Genomic DNA, 23,111 nt, shown 5'->3' with positions numbered 1-23,111 from the left:
ATTTGGCGGCAGAGCTAGATCATGCTCATCGGGACAGTGCGGCATTTTCGGCAGTGGCTCGAATCCGTCGAAGATCAAGTCCCCGCGAATGTCAGCCGTGTAGTTAAAACTTCCGAATCTGACCTAACGGCCAGGGGCGTAGCTTTCGATCTGCTCCAGGTGGCCACGTGAATTGGCTCGCAGTGCGAAGCCGCCGAAGACGAAGATCTGTCCAGGGAGGAAGGTCTCACCCTGGACTGCATCGCTGTTGAAGATCGTAGGAGCCATCGGGCCTGACGGCGACGGCACAGAGGAACTCTCAATGAAAGCACCAATGTCGGTGTCAAAACCGGCGGATCTCGGGTAGGGGGTCCCGAACTGTGCGTCTAGGACGGATGGTGAAAGGAGGCAGGGGACACGAAGTTTTACCCAGGTTCGGGCCCTCTCGATGGAGGTAAAACCCTACGTCCTTCTTGATTAATTTTGATGGTATGGGTATTACAAGAGTTGATCTACCACGAGATCAGAGAGGCTAAACCCTAGAAGCTAGCCTATGGTATGATTGTTGATGTGTATGTTGTCCTACGGACTAAAACCCTCCGGTTTATATAGACACCGGATAGGGTTAGGGTTACATAGAGTCGGTTACAATGGTAGGAGATCTTCATATCCGTATCGCCAAGCTTGCCTTCCACGCCAAGGAAAAGTCCCTTCCGGACACGGGACGGAGTCTTCAATCTTGTATCTTCATAGTCCTGGAGTCCGGCTGAAGGTATAGTCCGGCCATCCGGACACCCCCTAATCCAGGACTCCCTTACCGCTTATCATTTCCTTCTGCTCCTCGTTGGGTTCGACACTCTTACTTATCGAAAGGACTATGATAGATCCCCTATACTTGTGGGTCATCACATTGCAAGGCGGGTTCCTCCTCCGAATACTTCCTAGAAGATTTTGAACACGAGGATCGTGTCCGGCTCTGCAAAACAAGTTCCACATACAACCGTAGAGAGAATAATATTTCCACAAATCTAATCTGCTGATGCGTTTCGCAGTGTGACATTACACCACAGCCAGGTCACCATTCGAATCGTCTTTCACAACCAAACTCAGCGTGTTTCGCGAGGCGGTTTCCTTGGCACGTCTTGTCGAAGCAGAGATCGTGTCCCCTTATTACGGGATTCCCATCAATACGGACGTGGGTAACCCAACCGTGCCATCAATTACGGCGCTTGGGGGATAAGCAAGTTTTACCAGGCTGGTGGGGGCGCATAGTTTTCGTCCGCCCTTATAAAGGGATAAGGGTTCACCTTTTTCTTCCCACGCCTTCTTACTCCTTGCTCATCCATTCTCGTGCACTCGAGCTCCAGCACCCAAGTCCACATCCTTCTCCTCAACTCTCTCCAAACATGTCCGGAGCGGGAGGCAAGTGGATGGTCTCCTCCGTCATGGAGGGAGACATCAAAAAGCTATGCGGGGCCAGATACTTAGCCGCGGATATCGCGCACCAGCTGCCAGCCGCGGGGCAGATCGTCCCTACCCCGGAACCTTACGAAAGGGTGGTTTTCCTCACCCACTTCGTCCGCGGACTGGGGTTTCCCCTCCATCCATTCGTCCATGGCCTTATGTTCTATTATGGGCTGGACTTCCATGATCTGGCCCCGAATTTCATCCTCAACATCTCTCCGTTCATCGTTGTGTGCGAGGCTTTCCTCCGCGTCTGGCCCCACTTCGGCCTGTGGCTGAAGACCTTCAATGTCAAATCGAAGGTAGTAGGTGGCCAACAAGCGGAATGCGGTGGAGCCATGGTGGGAAAAATGCCCAACGTTACATGGCTCGAGGGCTCCTACGTGGAGAGTATAAAGGGGTGGCAATCGGGGTGGTTCTACATCACCGAGCCGCGCGACACCAACTGGGTGGCGGCCCCCGAGTTTTGATCCGGAATCCCCACTCGGCTTACTTCCTGGAAGGAGAAGGGTCTGTCTTGGGGCTTGAGGGAGTCCTGGATTAGGGGGTGTCCGGATGGCCGGACTATACCTTCAGCCGGACTCCAGGACTATGAAGATACAAGATTGAAGACTCCGTCCCGTGTCCGGAAGGGACTTTTCCTTGGCGTGGAAGGCAAGCTTGGCGATACGGATATGAAGATCTCCTACCATTGTAACCGACTCTATGTAACCCTAACCCTATCCGGTGTCTATATAAACCGGAGGGTTTTAGTCCGTAGGACAACATACACATCAACAATCATACCATAGGCTAGCTTCTAGGGTTTAGCCTCTCTGATCTCGTGGTAGATCAACTCTTGTAATACCCATACAATCAAAATTAATCAAGAAGGACGTAGGGTTTTACCTCCATCGAGAGGGCCCAAACCTGGGTAAAACTTCGTGTCCCCTGCCTCCTTTCACCATCCGGCCTAGACGCACAGTTCGGGACCCCCTACCCGAGATCCGCTGGTTTTGACACCGACATTGGTGCTTTCATTGAGAGTTCCTCTGTGTCGTCGCCATTAGGAAGGATGCCTCGCCCCGTCTTTAAAGACGGCACCATTTCTAAGGGAGCTTTGGTTGTCGGCCAAACCCTCTGGCTAGGTGGTTTTCTTATGACCGACTGTTCGGCTTCTACGCCGACGATGACCTCTTGAGCCATCGAAAACAATCTTCATGTCAGTTCGGAACTCGCCGAGCAGTTAGATCCAATGGAGCTTTCCTCCATAAACGAGCTCTTGGATCGCTTCGCCGCCCTGGGAGTCGCTACGGATTACGACCAGATTGGGCCTAAAACCGATCTGAGAGAGATTAACTCTCCCCAAGTCACCCATCACATTGCCGTGGTAGAAGGACAGTGCGGCGACCCTTCGTCTATCTTAAGGACTCGCTACGTCCGGATTCCCGATCCCTCCAAGCCGGATACCCGCGGAGGGGAGGATATCACTCAAGACCTGAACTTAGAGTCAGGCGACGGGCTGGATTCATTAGACAACACCCAGGGATCCAAATTTCCGAATTTAGAAATTCCTCGGCCTCTGAGCCGCAGACGGGGTGAGGCTTTGGATTTAACTCCACCCACCCACCCCAACATATGCGATCTATCCAAAATCAGGCAAGAGCCCGACGAAACAGTATATCATTACTGGGCTAGATTCCTCCTGGTTAAGAACAGGCTAAGGGACTGCTGTGAGGAAGACGCAATCTTAATCTTCTACAATAATTGCACGGACAAGGGAATACTCAACGCCATAAGTCGCCGTGATATCACACGCTTCGCTGACTTGGCGTCCATTGTACAAAAGGATTGTGCGATGGAAAGCGCCTGGAAAACAAAAATAAAAATTTGGGACAATCTGGCCCTAAATATAAACCTAGTCCGAAATAAAAGGGTGCAGCATAATCAGACACCCAGGTCAGATACCAAAAAGCAAAAACCCTCTATTGGGCATGGAACCGTACTGGAAGGATGGCTTAACGGACCCTGTAAAATTCATAGTACAGAGGACGCCACACCAACTCACAGCCTTGGAGCATGTTGGATACTCCGGCAGGTGGCCAAAATTGGCGAAAACCTCCAAATTCTGGAGGCCACAGAAAGCCACCCCAGAGACACCCATACGGTATTAACAGTCTTCGAGACTTTCGCATCAAATAATATGCGAAAAAGGACACTCCGCAGCCTTGCCGAAGTCTATCAAGTAGCAACAATAAACCCATGGAGTGACACGGCTATTACCTTTAACGCTAGTGATGAACCTAGATTCCGAACAACCCGAGCACCAGCCGCATTGGTCCTCAGCCCAATAGTGGACAGCTTTCGGCTTACCAAGGTACTCATGGACGGCGGCAGCGGATTGAACCTCATTTACGAGGAAACTCTTCAAAAAATGGAAATAGACTGGAACCGCATTGAGCGAAGCAACACAACCTTTAGAGGAATAATCCAGAGTCGGGAAGCGCGCTGTACAGGAAAAATCACACTAGATGTGGTGTTCGGCACGCCGGATAATTACAGGTCCGAAGAGATCACGTTCCATGTGGCTCCGTTCAGCAGCGGTTATCACGCTCTACTAGGGCGGGAAGCATTTACAATCTTCCAAGCAATACCCCATTACGGGTACATGAAGCTCAAAATGCCCGGGCCTAACGAAATCATCACTCTCGCTAGTGATCCAGACATAGCACTCCTCACTGAAAACAAGACAGCCGCACTAGCCCTCGAGGCACTATCCGAAGCCCTAGCGGCTGAGGAACTGACTGCGCTGCGCTCTACGGTGAATAGGGATGATGTGGTACTCGACAAAAGATCCAAGTCCACCTCCTTTAAACCGGCGGACGAAATAGTCAAATTCCAAGTCCATCCAATGGACCCAAATAAAACAGCTTCCATTGGGGCACAGTTAAACCCTAATATAGACGCCGCACTGCGAGAGTTCCTACGAGAAAACTGGGACATTTTCGCCTGGCACCCTTCAGACATGCCAGGAATCCCACGCAGGCTGGCCGAGCACAGCTTAAATATCCAAACAGGATTCAAACCTGTCAAACAGGCTCTTCGGTGTTTCTCCGAACCTAAGAGACAGGCTATGGGAGAGGAGCTAGCAAAGCTATTGGAGGCCGGATTCATCAGGGATATAAAACATCCGGACTGGCTAGCAAACCTGGTGATGGTACCAAAGAAGGACAAATCCTGGCGCCTGTGCGTTGATTTTAAAGACCTTAACAAGGCTTTCCCAAAGGATCCCTTCCCCCTCCCCCGCATCGATCAAATTATCGATGCTACCGCAGGACATGATTCGTTGTGTTTCCTCGACGCATATTCAGGCTACCATCAAATCAAGATGGCAGAATCTGACCAATCCGCAACGGCATTTATCACACCATACGGCCCATTCTGCTTCAACACAATGCCCTTCGGGCTCAAAAACGCCGGCGCAACATATCAGCGCATGATTCAGACATGTCTGGCTAGCCAGATCGGCAAAACAGTGGAGGCATATGTAGATGATGTGGTCGTCAAAACAAGACATGTCGAATCTCTAGTAGATGACTTGAGGCTCATATTTGATAACCTCCGAACATACGACATCAAGCTCAACCCGGAAAAATGTGTTTTCGGTGTTCCAGCCGGAAAGCTCCTGGGCTTCATTGTATCCGGTAGAGGAATCGAAGCAAATCCAGCCAAGATCCGAGCTCTCTCGCAATTGGATATCCCAAAGGACCTCAAACAAATACAAAAGTTAATCGGATGCGTGGCGGCTCTAAGCCGCTTTATCTCCCGCTTGGGAGAAAAGGCCCTACCCCTTTACCGCCTCCTTCGGCGCACCAAACACTTCGAATGGACGGATGCAGCCACGGCCGGACTCGAGGAGATAAAAGCCATACTTGCAACAAACCCAGTCCTGGCCGCGCCAAATATTGGCGAACCAATGCTATTATACATTGCAGCAACACATCAGGTTGTAAGCGCAGTGCTTGTCGTCGAACGAGAAGCGGACGGACACAGATTCCCCCTTCAAAAGCCGGTCTATTATGTGTCCACTGTCCTCACTCCTTGCAAATCACGGTACCCGCATTATCAAAAGATCGCGTCCGCGGTATTCATGGCATCCCGGAAGCTATGACACTACTTTCAAGAGTGTTCAATAACAGTAGCGTCAGAAGTACCACTTAACGATATCATAAACAACCGTGACGCAACTGGCCGGATTGCAAAATGGGCCATTGAGCTCCTCCCGTTCGACATAACTTATAAGCCTCAGCGAGCCATCAAGTCGCAAGTCTTGGCCGACTTCGTCGCAGAATGGACGGAGGCCGAACTCCCTAAAGAGTATGGCACATATTCAAATTGGATCATGCATTTCGATGGCTCCAAGATGTTGGCCGGACTGGGGGCTGGCGTCGTTTTGACGTCCCCCACAGGAGACACAGTTCAATACGTACTCCAGATTATGTACACGGACTCCAACAATGCAGCCGAATATGAGGCCCTTTTACATGGTCTCCGGATGGCAGTATCCATGGGCATTCAACGCCTAGAGGTGCGCGGGGACTCGAACCTCGCAATATCCCAAATAAATGGAGACTTCGATGCCAAGGATCCAAAAATGGCAGCTTACCGCAACGCCGTCCTTAAAATGTCAGCTCGGTTCGAGGGGCTTGAATTTCACCATATAGCCCGGGAAAATAATCAGGCGGCGGATGTCCTGGCACGCATCGGCGCAAAACGCGATGTAGTCCCCCCCCCCAACATATTTTTGGAAAGGCTGTTCAAGCCATCCGTAGTATGGGAAGGGGAGCCGAACAATAACACCCCGGACCCAACCGCACTACCCGACACCGAACATTCTGACACAATCTGAGGCTCTGCCAATGAAATAACACCTTCAGCCCACGTAATAACGGCCGTCATCGCCCCGTGGACAGAACCATTCCTCGCCTACCACACTAGGCAGGAACTCCCCGAGGACCAAAACGAGGCACGCTGCATAGTGCGGCGATCCAAAGCCTACAGAGTCCACGAGGGAGAGCTTTATAAGAAAAGCACTACCGGAGTCCTTCAAAGGTGCATCTCCAAAGAGGAGGGGCGGAACCTCCTGGCTGAAATTCACGCCGGACTGGGCGGTCATCACGCTGCAGCTCGGTCCCTTGTAAGCAAGGCCTTCCGTACAGGCTTTTATTGGCCGACGGCCTGGGCAGACGCTCAGGACTTAGTCCAACGATGCACCGGTTGCCAGCTCTTTGCAAACCAAAGCCATATGCCACCCACCGCCCTCCGAACTATCCCCATTACTTGGCCCTTCGCGGTATGGGGGCTTGACATGGTTGGACCCCTTAAAGGCGGAACCCACAAGCAAAAATATTTACTGGTCATGGTGGATAAATTCACCAAATGGATAGAAGCCAAACCTGTTAAGACGGCCAAATCCGGACCGGTGATAGACTTCATATCCGGGGTCGTACACCGTTACGGCGTCCCCCACAACATCATCACTGACAACGGCACGAACTTCATGGCCGACGAGGTAAAACTCTGGTGCAAAAGCATGGGTATCAAGCTCGATTATGCTTCCGTCTATCACCCACAAACTAACGGCCAGGTCGAACATGCAAATGGTCTTATCATGAGCGGCATTAAACCCATATTAGTGCGGTCCCTCAAGGAATCTAACACGCACTGGGTAGAGGAGCTCGACTCCGTACTCTGGGGGCTACAGACCATGTCGAATCGCACCACCGGATACACACCATTCTTTATGGTGTACGGCGCAGAGGCAGTTTTGCCCTGCGACATAATTCATGACTCACCTCGAGTGCGCATGTACGAAGAAAGAGAAGCCGAGCTCGATCGGCAGGACAGCTTAGACGCATTGGAGGAGGAGCGTGACGTGGCAAAAGCCTGTTCCGCATTCATCAACAGCAGGCTCGAAGATACCAAAGCAGAGAAGTACGGGCCAAAAATTACAATGTTGGCGAATTAGTTCTACGACTACCGGACAAGAAAAAGGACAAACTCAAGCCCAAGTGGGAAGGTCCCTTCATAATTGACCAAGTCCTGACTGGTGGAGCGTACCGCCTGTGAGATGCATCGGATAACCGAATCGAGCAGAACCCATGGAACGCAGCCCGTCTCTGAAGATTCTACGCCTAGCGCCGGACTCTATGTTCGTCTCCTTCCTCTGTCAATTTTTTTATATATTTTCTGTCTTGCATTTCTCTTCTTCTTCCCTCTCTCTCTTATAGCCCTTAAAGGCTCATAAAGTGACGCGCCATCCGCGCTCATTAAACCTGGGGGCTTCCTTAAACAGAAGCTTATTCATACGGGATTCATGCCCATCACTTGTGTCACACTTTCGCATGTACCTTTTATTCAGCATCATATGCATCAATATGACTTAAGTTTTGGCCAAGCTGGGTTGCCTGGCTCCTGTGCTTACCCCTACGTTCCCGATTGTTCGGCTAGGTGGTAAAGGGAGCACCTCTGCGATTGTTACTACCGGGTCAGCCGGATGTGTACCTTAGACTGGGTGAAGCTGAAAGCTAGCGTTCTTAAGGGAATATTCGGTGAATTAAAGATGATATTTTTTATTTATATCTATATACCCCTAGATGTTTTTCCTGCGTTGCTTTTCGCAGCATGGACATGCACTTTAGGGCATGCCTCCCAGGGAAAGGAACCCCTAATGGAACTATTCTCCCTAGAAGATGTTTCTTACTAACCATGTAATATAACATAACTAGTCGGGCACTTGTCTGTTCATGCACTAATGACCCCTACGCCTGGTCTCCATGCATTCGCCGGTTCTTATATAACCGCATGGGAATTCGGACACACTCCGGACCGTCAGGTCCTGTGGCTGAAGCGAAAAGGTCGGCCATGACAAACGATCTACAATCCGTCTAGAAGGCATCATAAATGTCAATTACATTACATAGTCATTTTGACTGATCGTATTCCTCTTCAATACCATCTAACATGCTGTCTAATTTACAGTCCTGCTGGGAATACTTTGCGGCCAACTCTACTTGGCCGTATACTAAGCTTATAGGAATCTCCTTCCCATCGGGCCCTATAGGACCGACCTCGGCCATGTGGTTGGGGTCAGCCTTTGTGTACCGCGTCTTCACCATGGCCCAGGCCTCCCTAGCGCCTTGACAGCAGGCTGATATCTTCCACAATCAGAAGCGCCGCCGTGCTCCTTTTAGCTTCTTCGCAAGCTCTCCAAGACCTTCGGGCATGGAGACGGATGTCCACAGGGCCTGGGCGACGCCTCGCATCGCCTGCCGAACTCGATCGAGCAGTTGCGAGAGCTCGGGAAGAAGGTCACCCGTAGAACCGGGCATCTCCTCTGCAGGACGACCTGTCAGCACACCTACAGACATTGCTTTGTTAGTTGACTTCCTCGCCGAACTTTCTTTCAAAAAGTTCGTTCAAGCACTTACTAAATATGCCGCGCCGAAGCCGCTGATTCTCCTTCACGGAGTCTGACAGCTGGGCACGAACATCTTTCAGCTCGACGCCCAGCTTGGTGTTGGCATCTCGGAGATCGTTCTTCTCCCCCATCACCTTTAACAGCACCCTCTCACCAGCCTTTAGCTGGCGTAGGAGGTGTTGCCTTTCCGGATCTAATCCGGCACCATCTGCAATTTCATTTGTCAGATTCACACCAAAGCCGTGCTTCGCAAAATACTTATCTTTCGAAGTGTATATTACCAGAGGGGGCCTCCTTAGGCTCCCCTGCCGCGGCTAGTGCGGCCTCAAGTTGGGCTTTGCACTGTTCCAGCTCCTTGGACAGTAGGGAATTCTTTTCTGTAAGAACCTTCATAAAATGATCCTTAAATCAGTTATCTTAACCGTTTCAAGTCTCGGGGGCTACTGGTATATATAATTACCAAAATTTTCTTACCCGTATGTCTTTTACATATTGCTCCGTGGCTCTGGTTAGACCATTTTGAGCGGCACGGAGGTGCGCGTCTCCCGACTTAAAGGCATCTAACGCCTCTTGGGAGAAACACGTGTCACGAAGAATTGTCCGGCGACGCCTGTGCTTCATGGCACTCTCCACCTCAGAATTGGTGGCAGACAACCTGTCCACATCCTCCGTCGGAGGAGCGTCCGGTGCACACCTTGTGTTCGGCCCCGCTTCTGGGCCAGGCTTTGGAGCCTGGCTGGTGGAGGCGCGATTGGCGGTCTCTTCGAATATAGTTCGGCGAGGTCTCTTTGTCCTGAAGAGAGCTCAAGTGTTAATATGCCCTGAAGGTACGACGCCTGGGATAAGGGGATGCGCCATACCTTTGCGCTGATGCCCCGGTCCGGACTGCACCTCTTTTTTGCCCACGGGGCCCTGTGGCCCCTCATTGGTTTGCCGCCGCAGGTTCGGCCTCCCATTTCTGGGAGGCCGGGATTAGCCCTAGATAATCGGCTGTAATGGCCACCAGGGCGTTGTCCTTGCTCAATTGATGGAACACTCCATCAATCAGATCCACTGAAAGCTCCGGATCCTCTTGCGAGTCCGGGTCGAGGGGCCGTCCTGGGTCCTCGGGTTGTGGAGGAGGGCTGTTCATTTCTTTAACAGCTTGGCGCAGTTCCTGCGTCAAAATCACTAAGATTAAATATATAACAATGGGGATATAAAACGGATGGGCAAAATGTGATCACTCACCCAACTTGGAGGATTGTACATGGAAAATCCACCCTTTGGGTCAACGCGGAGAAAATCCTCCTCTTCTCCCTTGTACAAAGCGGACAGGGTCTTTATTAGAGCCGCAGCCGAATCCGGCTCCTTACAGCCGTAGCGGGTGGTGTCGTCCTCCCCGTTCAAATCCCACATGGGGTGGCCTCTATACTGTAGTGACTGCACCCCTCGCATGATGCATGCGGCCATGACCCCGATCATGGTTAGTCCGGAATGAGCTAACAATCTTATCCGGCCCATCAGGTAAACAACGTCCCTGTCACTTTCCCTCTGAGGGCTCCGTGGGCGCCAGCTTAGGCGCTTCTTTAAGGGAGCATTGTTGAATTCGGGGAGGCCGATCCGGACAGGATCCGGCAGCGAGACGTCTTCTATGTAAAACCATTCCGAGGGCCAGTCTTTGGACGCCTTCTTTGGGGTTCCGGACAGATAGCCGGTCCCAGCGATGCGCCATACTTCGGCTCCGCCCACTTGATACATAGACCCCTTCTTGGAACGGGGCACGAGGCAAAATAGCTCCCTCCACAGTCCGAAATGAGCTTCAACACCCAAGAACAGCTCGTAGAGGGCTACAAAGCCCGCAATATGCAGTACTGAGGCAGGCGTGAGATGATGCAGCTGAAGGCCGTAGAACTCCAGCAACCCCCGAAGAAATGGATGGATTGGAAATCCGAGCGCCCTTATTAAATAAGGGACGAGGCACACCCGTTCTCCTATGGAGGGATTAGGGGCACTCTCCGCTTGCTCTCCACCGTTGTAAACGGCAAGACCGGCTCGAACCGGGATCATATAGGCCGGGGGGAGAAATCCCTTGGTCTGGAGCGTCATTAACTCGCTATGCGGGATGGAGCATCTTTCCCAATATCCGGGCTTAGGGCTGGAAGGGCGGGAGGAGGAGTCGCGACGGCTGGCCATGGTGGAATGGATCTTTGTCGAATGCACTCTGATGAACACTCGCGAAGGGGTAAGGTGTGGTTTGGATCTAAATCCTTGTCTCCTTAAATAGGTCAGCTTGTTTACGCGGCTGGGGGTGTGAAGGTAAAAATACCCAGACCTTTCATATTCATTTTGACACGTGGGGAGCGGCCATTATTGGGCGCAGAAGCCAAGGAGCGCAACATCTACAAGAAACCGGACTTTATTCAACAGGTACACAGAATTTGGAGGAGAACCCGCCTTGCAATGCCGAAGATAATCTGCGCGCCGGACTCATCATCATTGAAGCCTGGTTCGGGGGCTACTGAGGGAGTCCTGGATTAGGGGGTGTCCGGATGCCCGGACTATACCTTCAGCCGGACTCCAGGACTATGAAGATACAAGATTGAAGACTCCGTCCCGTGTCCGGAAGGGACTTTTCCTTGGAGTGGAAGGCAAGCTTGGCGATACAGATATGAAGATCTCCTACCATTGTAACCGACTCTATGTAACCCTAACCCTATCCGGTGTCTATATAAACCGAAGGGTTTTAGTCCGTAGAACAACATACACATAAATAATCATACCATAGGCTAGCTTCTAGGGTTTAGCCTCTCTGATCTCGTGGTAGATCAACTCTTGTAATACCCATACCATCATTATTAATCAAGCAGGACGTAGGGTTTTACCTCCATCGAGAGGGCCCGAACCTGGGTAAAACTTCGTGTCCCCTGCCTCCTGTTACCATCCGGCCTAGACGCACAGTTCGGGACCCCCTACCCGAGATCCGCCGGTTTTGACACCGACAGGGCTCATCGGTGGAGCTGGACGGACTAAAGAAGTGTATCTGGAACATGATAGGCAAGAAACTCAAGCATGTCAACATAGTCTAGGTCATGCTCTTCCGCTGGATCCTCCCGTGTCAACAACGGGCTTTCAACTTATGGGAGTTCAACTCGGCCCAGCACCAGACTCTATGCGAGTTCTTCGACACGACGCATAAGGACGTCTGGAAGGTGTTGTTCAAGGGCGCCGAGGCCCCCCCTCCCCTTATCGAGGACCGCGGGCTAAGCGCGACGCGCCCTGCGAATCCGGTAAGTTCTGTACATCTTGTAGGGTATTTATTTTCCATAGTTTAACCATGTGTGGGATCTGAGCTCCCATTCCTTTGACAGGACTGGGTGGAGACATCGGAGCAGATTGACTGCTCGGCCCCTCTACCCGAAGACCCTGCAGACGCTCTCCTGACGGAGATGCGGACCTCGGCTCCTTATGAGGTGCCGGAGAAGAAGATCAAGAAGAAGGCCATGGGAACCCAAAAGAGTTCCCGGCGCCAGGTGGTATCGGACTCATCGTCCGATAATTCCGAGACACACTCCTCTCGTGAAAATGAGGAGGAGGAAGATGAAGATTCTCCCCCTCCAGCCAGGGTTGACAAGAAAAGGAAGGCCGCCCCAACCGGGGAGGCCGAAGGGTCCAAGAAGGGAAGGACTCTCCTTCTGTACTGTTCCACCACCGCCGCCAACAGCGAAGATGAGTGGTTACTCAGGGCCAAGCCCCTGGCGAAGTCGTAAGTATTCGGATACCTGAGTAACTCATAGCATACTTTTATTGCACTGCTTTTCCTAACACCGAATATGATCATGCAGTCCGCCCCGAGCCCCTTTTGACGTATCCTCGTCGGGCGGTTCCTTGACTCGTCGGATATGAATACTGAGTCACTTCCAACCGCCTCCTCTCCTCGCCCTACGGATAATGTCGAGGTATTGTCTCAAGGGGCACCGAGCCGGGGGGAGATAGTCCTGGAGGCACCTCAAGGCGACCTTCCGGACTCCAGGCGCAAAGGGAGCAAGACTCCCAAGGGCTCCAAGTTTGGCCCTCAGCCGAACACCGAGCCGAAACCTCCAGTGGTTCCGGACTCTGGCAGGCGCCCCCCTTCCAAGAGGGGCAAGCCGCCTGTGCCGGTGACCTCTGTCCATCCAGAGGCACCGGACAACTTGCTGGGAGCGCTTCGCGGCGCTTCCATCGACGAAGAGCACCGCACTATTATGAGTGCGGTGATCAAGAAGGTTCAGTCCGCCAGGAGCGGACTAACTGAAGCCTGTGCCAGCCTTCTAACAGGCTTTGAGGTAAGTATTTAAAATATAGGAAAATATTACCGCATAGACAGTAGCCCCTGATGCTCTGTTTGGTTTTCACAAAGAAAAGCCGAATAGAGGATCAAATAATATCTGCAGGAGTCTAATATAAGTATGTCTGTATGCGTATGCAGGCTTCGCTGCTGACCTCTGCCGCACTGACTGCGGAGGTCGCCGCACTGACTGCGGAGGTCGCCACACTGAAGTAGAACCTCGAGCGGTCCGAGAAAGAGCTCAGCCTTACCAAGAGGCAGCTCGAGGAGAACAAAGGTAAGTAATACCTTGTCTATATATATATGTGGTTGCAAAATGATAGGGTCATCATGGATGTGCCTGGGGCCACGACCAAAGTGGCGACCCTGAAGCAAGCGCTGTCCGAGGCCGAAAACAAAGCGGCCAAGGAGCGCACCGAGCGGGAGAAATAGGAGGCACGGGTGGGCGAGGTGTAGTAAGAGCTCCAGGCTCTCGTGAAGAAGCACGAGACTTTGGAGCTTGACTCGAAGACGCGAGAGTCCGAGCTTGCCGCGGCCCTCGAGAGCACAAAGCGTGCCAAGGTTGAAGCCCAAAAGGCCCTCCAGGAAATTGAGGCGACGAGGAAGATAGCGGCGGGTAAGGCATTCATTATGCAAAGCAAGCATGTGAAAGTAAATTACTTGTTACTTACCCGAGTCCGGAGCTCTCCAGGAGCATTCGCAGATTTGCCCCGCAGCGTGTCAGATGCCGCAAAGTACTACCAGGCCGAGGAGGGAAGCTCGATGAAGAAGTTGTTCTCGTCTCAGTATACTGGGTCCGAACACCCGATGCCTGTGAGCGACTAGCTGAAGCAACTGGTCAAGCTGCACAAGGCGGCCGAACAGGCCATGAGGGGCCTATAGTCCGGATGTGGCCTGGCGACTCCCTTCCCAACAGCTACTTTGGCCTGGTGAGGCGGCTTGTGGATGCCTGCCCACGGCTGGAAGTCATAAAGCGGCCCGTCTGCATCAAAGGTGCACGCCAGGCTTTTGCCCGTGCGAAGGTGCACTGGGCCAAGATGGACGCCAGGAAGCTGGTGAAGGAGGGGCCGCCGCAGGGCAAGGAGCATCGCCACCCTGAAATGTATTATGAGGGTGTCTTGAAGGGTGCCCGTCTTGTGGTGGACGAGTGTGCGAAGGATGTAATTTTTGAATGAACTTGCTCGTGTGATCCTGTATTATGAAAACTTGTTCATGTGTGCTATGCAACGCTTGTTTGAATTTAAAATATTACCTTCTATGCGGCTATTTATCAAATATGAGAGATGGCCAGTCGTCGGCTTTTGCCCCCATGCCACGAGTGCTGGGGTGTTCGGGATAAATCTGAGCACTCTTTTTCCCATTGTTGGGTCCTTCGAGGGAGGTGCTCAACGCAACGAACAAGGCAATCAAACTATAATTCTTTATCACTCTCACTTAGCCATAGAAGTCTACAATTTTAAATTTTGGTGAAGCCCCTAGTATTCGGAAGGCCGAATTCGGGGTGCTATACACACCTAAGCCAGACAAAGCCGGCTCCTCGCCCTAAGCGGCATAAGTCTTTAGGGACTCGAGACCTCTCAAACAGCGACCAGCTCTCGCCTTATCATGACAGTCAGTTTTAGCTTTCTCTACTGAGGTGCTTGCCCATATGAACCGGGGCACAATCGCAGTATTTCTCCCAGTGCTACCTTAGCCGATATAGCGGAACGTAAGGTACCAAAACATGGGAGCCGGGCAAACCCAACTATTGACCCAAGACATGATTCGGAGCTGATGCATATAATGCTATAAGTTCGGGGTGCCCCACTGTCGAAAGTGTTTGGACTTCTCACACCGTATTATGGGGTACGCTTAAGCCCCTGGCATATTGGCCGTACCAGAGTGTACGGGTGCTGAATGTCATGAATGAACATATATATAAAAAGAATAGAGAATGCGGTAATAGTCTAGTGCTATGCATTGTTTATTAAAAAAGGTGCGTCGAAGCAGAATGATACAAGTAGTGCGATAAGCAAAAAGTAGGACTATTTGACATGTCCCCTCCAAGGGCAAGCTGAGGAATGGTATTTAAAGCAGGTATTTCACTCGTTATCAGAGACCACCTCAGAATTCCATGGTGCGACTTAGCTTTCTGCCTCCTTGGTTGTTGTATCGTGTGTCCGGCAATCGTACTGCCGGACGGGGTTTCCAGAGAGTAAAGTCCTGAAAGAGAGAAAAAACAACAAAGCGGGAAGCCCCTAGTGTGGTTGAGCCGCGTTTTGGGGTGTGCTATAGTCGTGCCCCCCACCTATGCCCATGGTATTTTCAATGCGTAATTATGTGGTTGAGCCGCGTTTGGGGGTGGCGCGGATTTCGCCGTTTGGCTGGGACTGGGGTGGGGGCCGCATTGCTATGCGAGCTCAGAACATGCCAGGCGGTCTTGTTGCAGATTACTTCGGGCGCGCTTGACGGTGTCCGGGTGTATAATCGCCGAACTGGTGGATTGCCTGAAGAGGCTGCTTTGTGCTTCTGCTGCGAGGGCCGCAGTGTGCTCCTCCGTGTGGAGAGAGCACTCTATGTTTCCATTGACTGTGATGACCCCCCGAGGTCCTGGCATCTTGAGCTTGAGGTGCATAATGCAGTACCGCATTGAATCTCGCAAATGCGGTTCGCCCGAGCAGTGTGTGATAGACACTGCGGAACGGGACTATATCAAAGATTAACTCCTCGCTTCGGAAGTTATCCAGGGATCCGAAGACCACTTCCAGTGTGACTGAGCCTATGCAATGGGCCTCTACACCTGGTATGACGCCTTAGAAGGTCGTTTTTGTGGGTTTGATCCTTGAGGGGTCTATACCCATTTTGCTCATTGTGTCCTGATAAAGCAGGTTCAGGCTGCTGCCGCCGTCCATAAGGACTCGAGTGAGGTGAAATCCGTCGATGATTGGGTCTAGGACCAGTGCGGCGAATCCGCCATGACGGATACTAGTGGGGTGGTCCCTGCGATCGAAGGTGATCGGACAGGAGGACCATGGGTTGAACTTTGGGGCGACTGGCTCCAAGGCATATACGTCCCTTAGCGCACGCTTCCGCTCCCTCTTGGGGATGTGGGTTGCGTATATCATGTTCACCGTCCACACTTGTGGGGGGAACCTCTTCTGTCCTCCGGTGTTCGGCGGCCGGGGCTCCTCCTCGTCATCGCTATGTAACCCCTTATCTTTGTTTTCGGCATTTAACTTGCCGGCCTGCTTGAACACCCAACATTCCCTGTTGGTGTGGTTGGTTGGCTTGTCGGGGGTGTCGTGTATTTGACACGAGCGATCGAGTATACGGTCTAAACTGGACGGGCCCGGAGTGCTTCTTTTGAATGGCTTTTTTCTGCTGACCGGGTTTAGAGCCTCTGAATCCGGCATTGACTGCCGTATCCTCAGTATTGTCACTGTTGATGCGGCGCTTGTGTTTGTTGCGACGTGACCTCCATTGCTATCCTTGGTATCCGAAGTACCATGGTTCTTTGATATACTATTGCTGCGAGCCAGCCAGCTGTCCTCTCCCGTGCAAAAGTGGGTCATGAGTGTCGTGAGGGTTGCCATAGATTTCGGCTTTTCCTGGCCAAGGTGCCGGGCGAGCCACTCATCGCGGATGTTGTGCTTAAAAGCTGCTAGGGCCTCTGCATCCGGACAGTCGATGATTTGATTTTTCTTTGTTAGGAACCGTGTCCAGAATTGCCTGGCCGATTCCTCTAGCTGCTGAATTATGTGGCTCAAGTCATCGGCATCTGGTGGTCGCACATAAGTGCCCTGGAAGTTGTCGAGGAATGCGGCTTCCAGATCTTCCCAGCAGCCAATGGATTTTGCTGGCAGGCTGTTGAGCCAATGCCAAGCTGGTCCTTTGAGCTTGAGTGGGAGGTATTTGATGGCGTGTAGATCGTCACCGCGGGCCATGTGGATGTGCAGGAGGAAGTCCTCGATCCATACCGCAGGATCTTTTGTACCATCGTATGATTCGATATTTACAGGTTTGAAACCCTCTGGGATTTAGTGATCCATTACTTCGTCTATGAAGCATAGGGGGTGTGCGGCGCCTCTGTACTGGGCCATGTCGTGATGCAGCTCAAATGAGTCTTGTCCACTATGTTCGGCCCGACCGGATTTACTTTTACTGTATCCGGCATGACGGTTATCGTCTCGCGTAGTGGCGCGCCCTCGTGATCCATAGATCGATCTTGCGTGTTTTGCTTTGTCCTCCAATACGTCTCGCAGGTCTAGCGTGTTTCCCCATGCCTTGACATTTTTATTTGAGTGGCGTCAGGGTGCGGGCTGAGCTTTTGGCTGAAATGCCTCTCTATCGCGGCCACGAGGTGGCCGATCAGCCGCGTCATACGCTGGAGATGTAGGTTTTAATGCTTCCTCCTCCAGTTGGGGTAGCAACCTGCGCTTTGGGTAACTCTTGGAGGGGCGTTCAAGTTCATATTCCTCGGCCGCAAGGACTTCAGTCCATATATCAGCTAGCAAATCTTGATCAGCTTGAAGCTGCTGTTGCTTTTTCTTAAGGCTATTTGCCGTGGCTATAAGCTGGCGCTTGAAGCGCTCTTGCTTGACGGGATCCTCAGGCACGACAAATTCGTCATCGTCGAGGCTTGCCTCGTCTTCGAAGGGAGGCATGTAATTATCATCCTCCACCCCTCCATCTGCCGCTCTCTCGGGAGGGCTGGCTTCTCCATCCTCCTGCTTTAAATCTTGCTGTAGGGGATTGTCATCATCTTCGGCACTGTCCGGAGTGCTATTATCTCCTGTGCCGGTATCACCGCTTTTGCTTTGGTGAGACTTAGAGCGGCGCTGCTGTCGTCGGCGCTTGGGTTGCTTCTTGGAGGGGTCATCCTCCGTTGTCCCGTCGCCATTGCCTTCTTTGGGTGTGTCCACCATGTATATATCATATGATGAGGTGGCTGTCCAGTGCCCTGTGGGCAGTGGTTCCTGTTCTTCTCCTGCATCGTCGTCCATACCATCGATGTCTTCGGAGTCGAAGTCGAGCATGTCGGTCAAATCGTCGACAGTGGCTACTAAGTGGGTGGTGGGTGGGCGGCGAATTTCTTCGTCATTCACATCCCAATCCTGCCGGACATAGTTCGGCCAGGACTCTCCTGACAAGGAGAGAGACCTTAATGAGTTCAGTATGTCACCGAAGGGAGAGTGCTGAAAGATATCCGCGGAGGTGAACTCCATGATCGGCGCCCAGTCAGATTCGATAGGCACGAGCACAGGCGGTTCGGAGTTCGTGGCCGGGGAAGAATCCGACAGTTTGGCGTCATGGCTCTCGTGAAGGGTAAGGTCGATACTTGGCTCGATCGCCGCTGAGAATGCGGCCTCCGTGGCGGGCTCTATCCACCCGTCCATGGATGGCGCAATTGGCTCCGAATTGAGGGTCAGAGCGGTTGCCGGTGCGGTCTCCTGAACACTGTCTGATGGTAGAGCTAAATCATGCTCATCGTGACCGTGCGGCGCACTCGGTAGGGGCTCGAATCCGTTGAAGATCAAGTCTCTGCGGATGTCGGCCGTGTAGTTTAAGCTTCCAAACCTGACCTGGTGGCCAGGGGCGTAACTCTCGATCTGCTCCAGATGGCCAAGAGAGTTGGCCCACAGTGCGAAGCCGCCGAATACAAAGATCTGTCCGGGGAGAAAAGTCTCACCCTGGATTGCATCGCTATCGATGATCGAAGGAGCCATCAAGCCTAACGATGACGACACAGAGGAACTCTCAATGAAAGCACCAATGTCCGTGTCAAAACCGGCGGATCTCGGGTAGGGGGTCCCGAACTGTGCGTCTAAGGCGGATGGTAACAGGAGGCCGGGGACACGATGTTTACCCAGGTTCGGGCCCTATTGATGGAGGTAATACCCTACGTCCTGCTTGATTGTTCTTGATAATATGAGTTGTACAAGAGTTGATCTACCATGAGATCGAAGAGGCTAAACCCTAGAAGCTAGCCTAAGGTATGATTGTTGTTCTTGGTCCTACGGACTAAACCCTCCAGTTTATATAGACATCGGAGGGGGCTAGGGTTACACAAAGTCGGTTACAAGGAAGGAGATCTACATATCCGTATTGCCAAGCTTGCCTTCCACGCCATGGAGAGTCCCATCCGGACACGGGACGAAGTCTTCAATCTTGTATCTTCATAGTCCAATAGTATGGCCAAAGGATATAATCCGGCTGTCTGGATACCCCCTAATAAAGGACTCCCTCAGGCGGGGAACCCTGTGTTCACCCACATGTCGCCATGGCAACACTCCTTCATGTGAAGCCTCAGCCGCGGTGGCTAGTCGATCTCCAGCACCCTCGCGAACGCCCGGGGAAGACGAAGGAGGCGGTGCAGTGGCCCACGCAGCTGTAGGATAAACTCGAGCGTCGAGTCCCCGACGTGGCCACTCGGCGAAGCAGGAGGCAAAGGAGATGGCAACGGCGATGGAGGCGACGCAGGCGCCCCCCTTCCATGGCCGCCTCTGCATCGAACGCCTCGCCAACCGCAGCCCCGTCCAGCGGCCCCGCCACTAAAGAGCCCGCTCGAATCCGGCTCATTAAAGTGGCAGCAAGCGAGGCCGTCGACCGCCCACCCCACCCAATCAAAGGCACGTGAGTATCGACCCCCGCATGTCTTCCCGTATTCCAGGCGTTTTTCACCTACGCATGTGGCGTACGTGGCGTAAAGAGCAGGCGTAATGGGAAACGTGGAACGACGGTCCCGAGGCAGAGAGAGTAAATGAGCGGCGGCTCCGCCTTTTCGAGAGAACATGCAAGCCACCTCTTTACTGTTCACCACAGATGATGCAAGCATGCTGCGGTCATTCCGCGCACGACCCCCACGTCACGCATTCAACGCGGGTCGTGGGGAAGTGCGACGGGCGAGAAAGTTACAGCAGTAAAACTCGACCATGCATGACCGCGCACCGTTTTGGGCCTAGCCCAACAACGCGTCGCGCTTATGTATGGCCCAGGCCCCGGGGCTCCTGTCGGTGTACAAAAGTATGGGCTCTCTTTTGTACCCCTTTACTTGTGTGCGGACAGTAAGAGCCGCGCCTACGGCCATACCTAGCGGGGTAGAGGAAGCAGAAGCACAAGAATACCAGAGCAGCGCTGCAGCCAGGAGCACGAGACAACCAAAACAATGCCAAGACCAGAGACACAAAGAGAAGAGGGTGAGGTGGACTCCCCGGGCAAGGCCCTTGCCAGGGCGGCCTCCGCAGCCCTGGCAAGAGCCTTGCCGGGGCAACTTGCCCAATGCCAACAGAGCGCGCCACCCTTGAGCCCCAAGGGTTCCAACACCATCAACCACATTGGAACCAAGGCTCGGGAGGCACCTCCATGGAGGCATAGAGATCTTTGTGAAGATCATAAGCTCACAAGATCAGATGAGGACCAGAAGATAGCGATCCTCGGCAAGATCCTTGCCGCGGAAATCCACGAGACCCCCAGCAAGATCCTTGGCGGGGACGACCGCATTGCCCCGGCAAGACCCTTGCCGAGGACACCTGTAGGGCCACAGCCAGGCCCACGCCAGCCAAGGCCCCACCGCCGTTCCCATGCAGCTGCCAGTCCAACCAGCTAGGAAGGCACCTGCATGGCGACGCGCGGCCTCCAGGCCAACTTAGAAAGCACCTACGTGGTGGCATGTAGATCTTCGTGAAGACCCTACCACCACGCCATCTCAGCAGCCTGCCAGCTTACGTGGCGCTGCATGCCTCGTTGGCCCGGATGCGCGTCGGAGCGAGGCGGAACGACGACGGATGGGACGGGCCTCATTACCGTCCCCAATAAAGCAACGGGACACCTAAGAAGTGCATTTAATGCGCCTTGTCCTGTAATGACAGGCGATAAGTTTGTGCACTGTTTACCTTTCCACCTCCTGTGTGCCACTGTGGCGACCCCTTTTTGACTATAAAAGGAGGCTCGAGGCGTACTGGAGAAGGATTTGGGCCTTTTGGACTACGCACGCACCGCAGCTAGTTCGGAAGCTCAAGAACACTCAAATATACACCAAAGCAGGACTAGGGTGTTACGCATCCTTGCGGCCCGAACCTGGGTAAACGATCCTTGCGCTGGCTACTAGTCCCGCTCTTTGCACAACTCCGCGCCCGCCAACCGTAGAAGGGGTCCCAGTGATCCCATAGGTGTCATTCCCACCGACACAAGTTTCCTACATTGTCCTAATTGTTCAGAATTGTTGGATTTAGAGAAGTATGAGAAAAATTCACGTCTTTAGAAACTATTTTGTTTTTGTCAGATTCTGTTTTCGTTGCGTTGTGTGTTTATTTTGATGAATCTACGGATTGTCGGGGGGGGGGTGTATAAAGCGTGGTGAAGTTAGAATCCAATGGGTATAATGCAATAACAAAATATGAATGGATTTGCAACAGTACTTAAAGTAAATATTGGTTTTCTTATACTAACGGATCTCACGAAGGTTTTGTTAAGTTTTGTGTGATTGAAGTTTTCAAGTTTTGGGTGAGATCACAATGGATGATGGAATACGGAGTAAAAAGAGCCTAAGCTTGGGGATGCCCATGTCACCCCAAGAAAATATTCAATGACTACCAAGGAACTAAGCTTGGGGCTGCCCTGGAAGGCATCCCCTCTTTCTTCTAACGAACATCAATAATTTTAGTTGGAGCTATATTTTTATTCATCGCATATCATGAGTTTTGCTTGGAGCGTCTTGTATTATATGAGTCTTTGCTTGTTTTGCTTTTTAGTTTGTCACAATCATCCTTGCTGGACACACCTATTTGAGAGAGCCACAATTATGCTATGATTTGTTACAATTGCTCTATGTGCTTCACTTAAATTTTATTGAGCTATGGAATTGCTTTAGTACTTCACTTATATCTTTTTGAGCACGGTGGTGATTTAATTTTGAACAAATCCTCTCATGCTTCACTTATATTATTTTGAAAGATGAAAATTATTTTGAAGAAATATCTATGCTCTAGTTCTTCACTTAGATTTGTTTGAGAGCTTTGTTAGTAGTAATGGTAATATATGAAATACGTCCCAAAGTGATAGATATTCAAGAGGGATATAATAAAAACTTTCATGAAGATCATTGGACAAAATAAACTTGATTCCTTGTAATAGTTTTGAGATATGGAGATAGTAACATGTGAGTCATGTTGGTGAGTAATTATGCTTTTGTAAGAATATTGGTGTTAAGGTTTGTGATTCCCTATGCAAGGACGAAAGTCAATAGTTATGAAATGAAGTTACATCCTACTTGTGGTGCATTATTCGGTGTTAGTTATGTAATGCTCTTTTATGATCATTTTAGTTTCTTGGTTGGTCGCTTCTCAATCTATTTGCTAGCCTTCATTTGCATTAAGCGGGAATATTGCTTGTGCATCCATATCCTTAAACCCAAGTTGTGCCAAATGAGTCCACCATATCTACCTATATGTGGTATTTCCATGACGTTCGAAGTAAGTTTGTATGTGCCAACAAAATAAATTTCCTTTTTGTGTGTCCATACCGCTCATGAAGGGGCAGGGGTGGCCGATATTTTCCATGCTAGATATTTTATTCTCAAGATGAGTGTTTATTCACTTGTCATTGTCACGAGAGTGTGGCAAGGTATTAGGGATGCCCTATCCCGAAATGCAAAAAAAATATGTTGTCAAATAATAAATTCCTTGGAAAGTGTTGGTATGGAGGGCACCCGTGGATACGGCTAGCCATGGATTGTGAAAGAATGGTGGAAAAAGGAATAAACTTTATTTTTTGTTTGGGAATCGTCTATGATTTATCTAGCATGGAAAGTATTGGGAATTCTCAGTCATTTTCGTTGAAGGTAAAAGCATGCCGCTCAAAATAATTTTATCTCTCAATTTAAGCTTTGAGCTCTGGTACCTCTACAAAACTCTGCTTCCCTCTACA

Source organism: Triticum urartu, chromosome 7A (genome assembly GCF_056163025.1).
Source record: "Triticum urartu cultivar PI428250 chromosome 7A, HENAU_Tu73, whole genome shotgun sequence".
In the NCBI taxonomy this organism is placed as follows: domain Eukaryota; kingdom Viridiplantae; phylum Streptophyta; class Magnoliopsida; order Poales; family Poaceae; genus Triticum; species Triticum urartu.
This window is presented reverse-complemented; position numbering follows the sequence as displayed.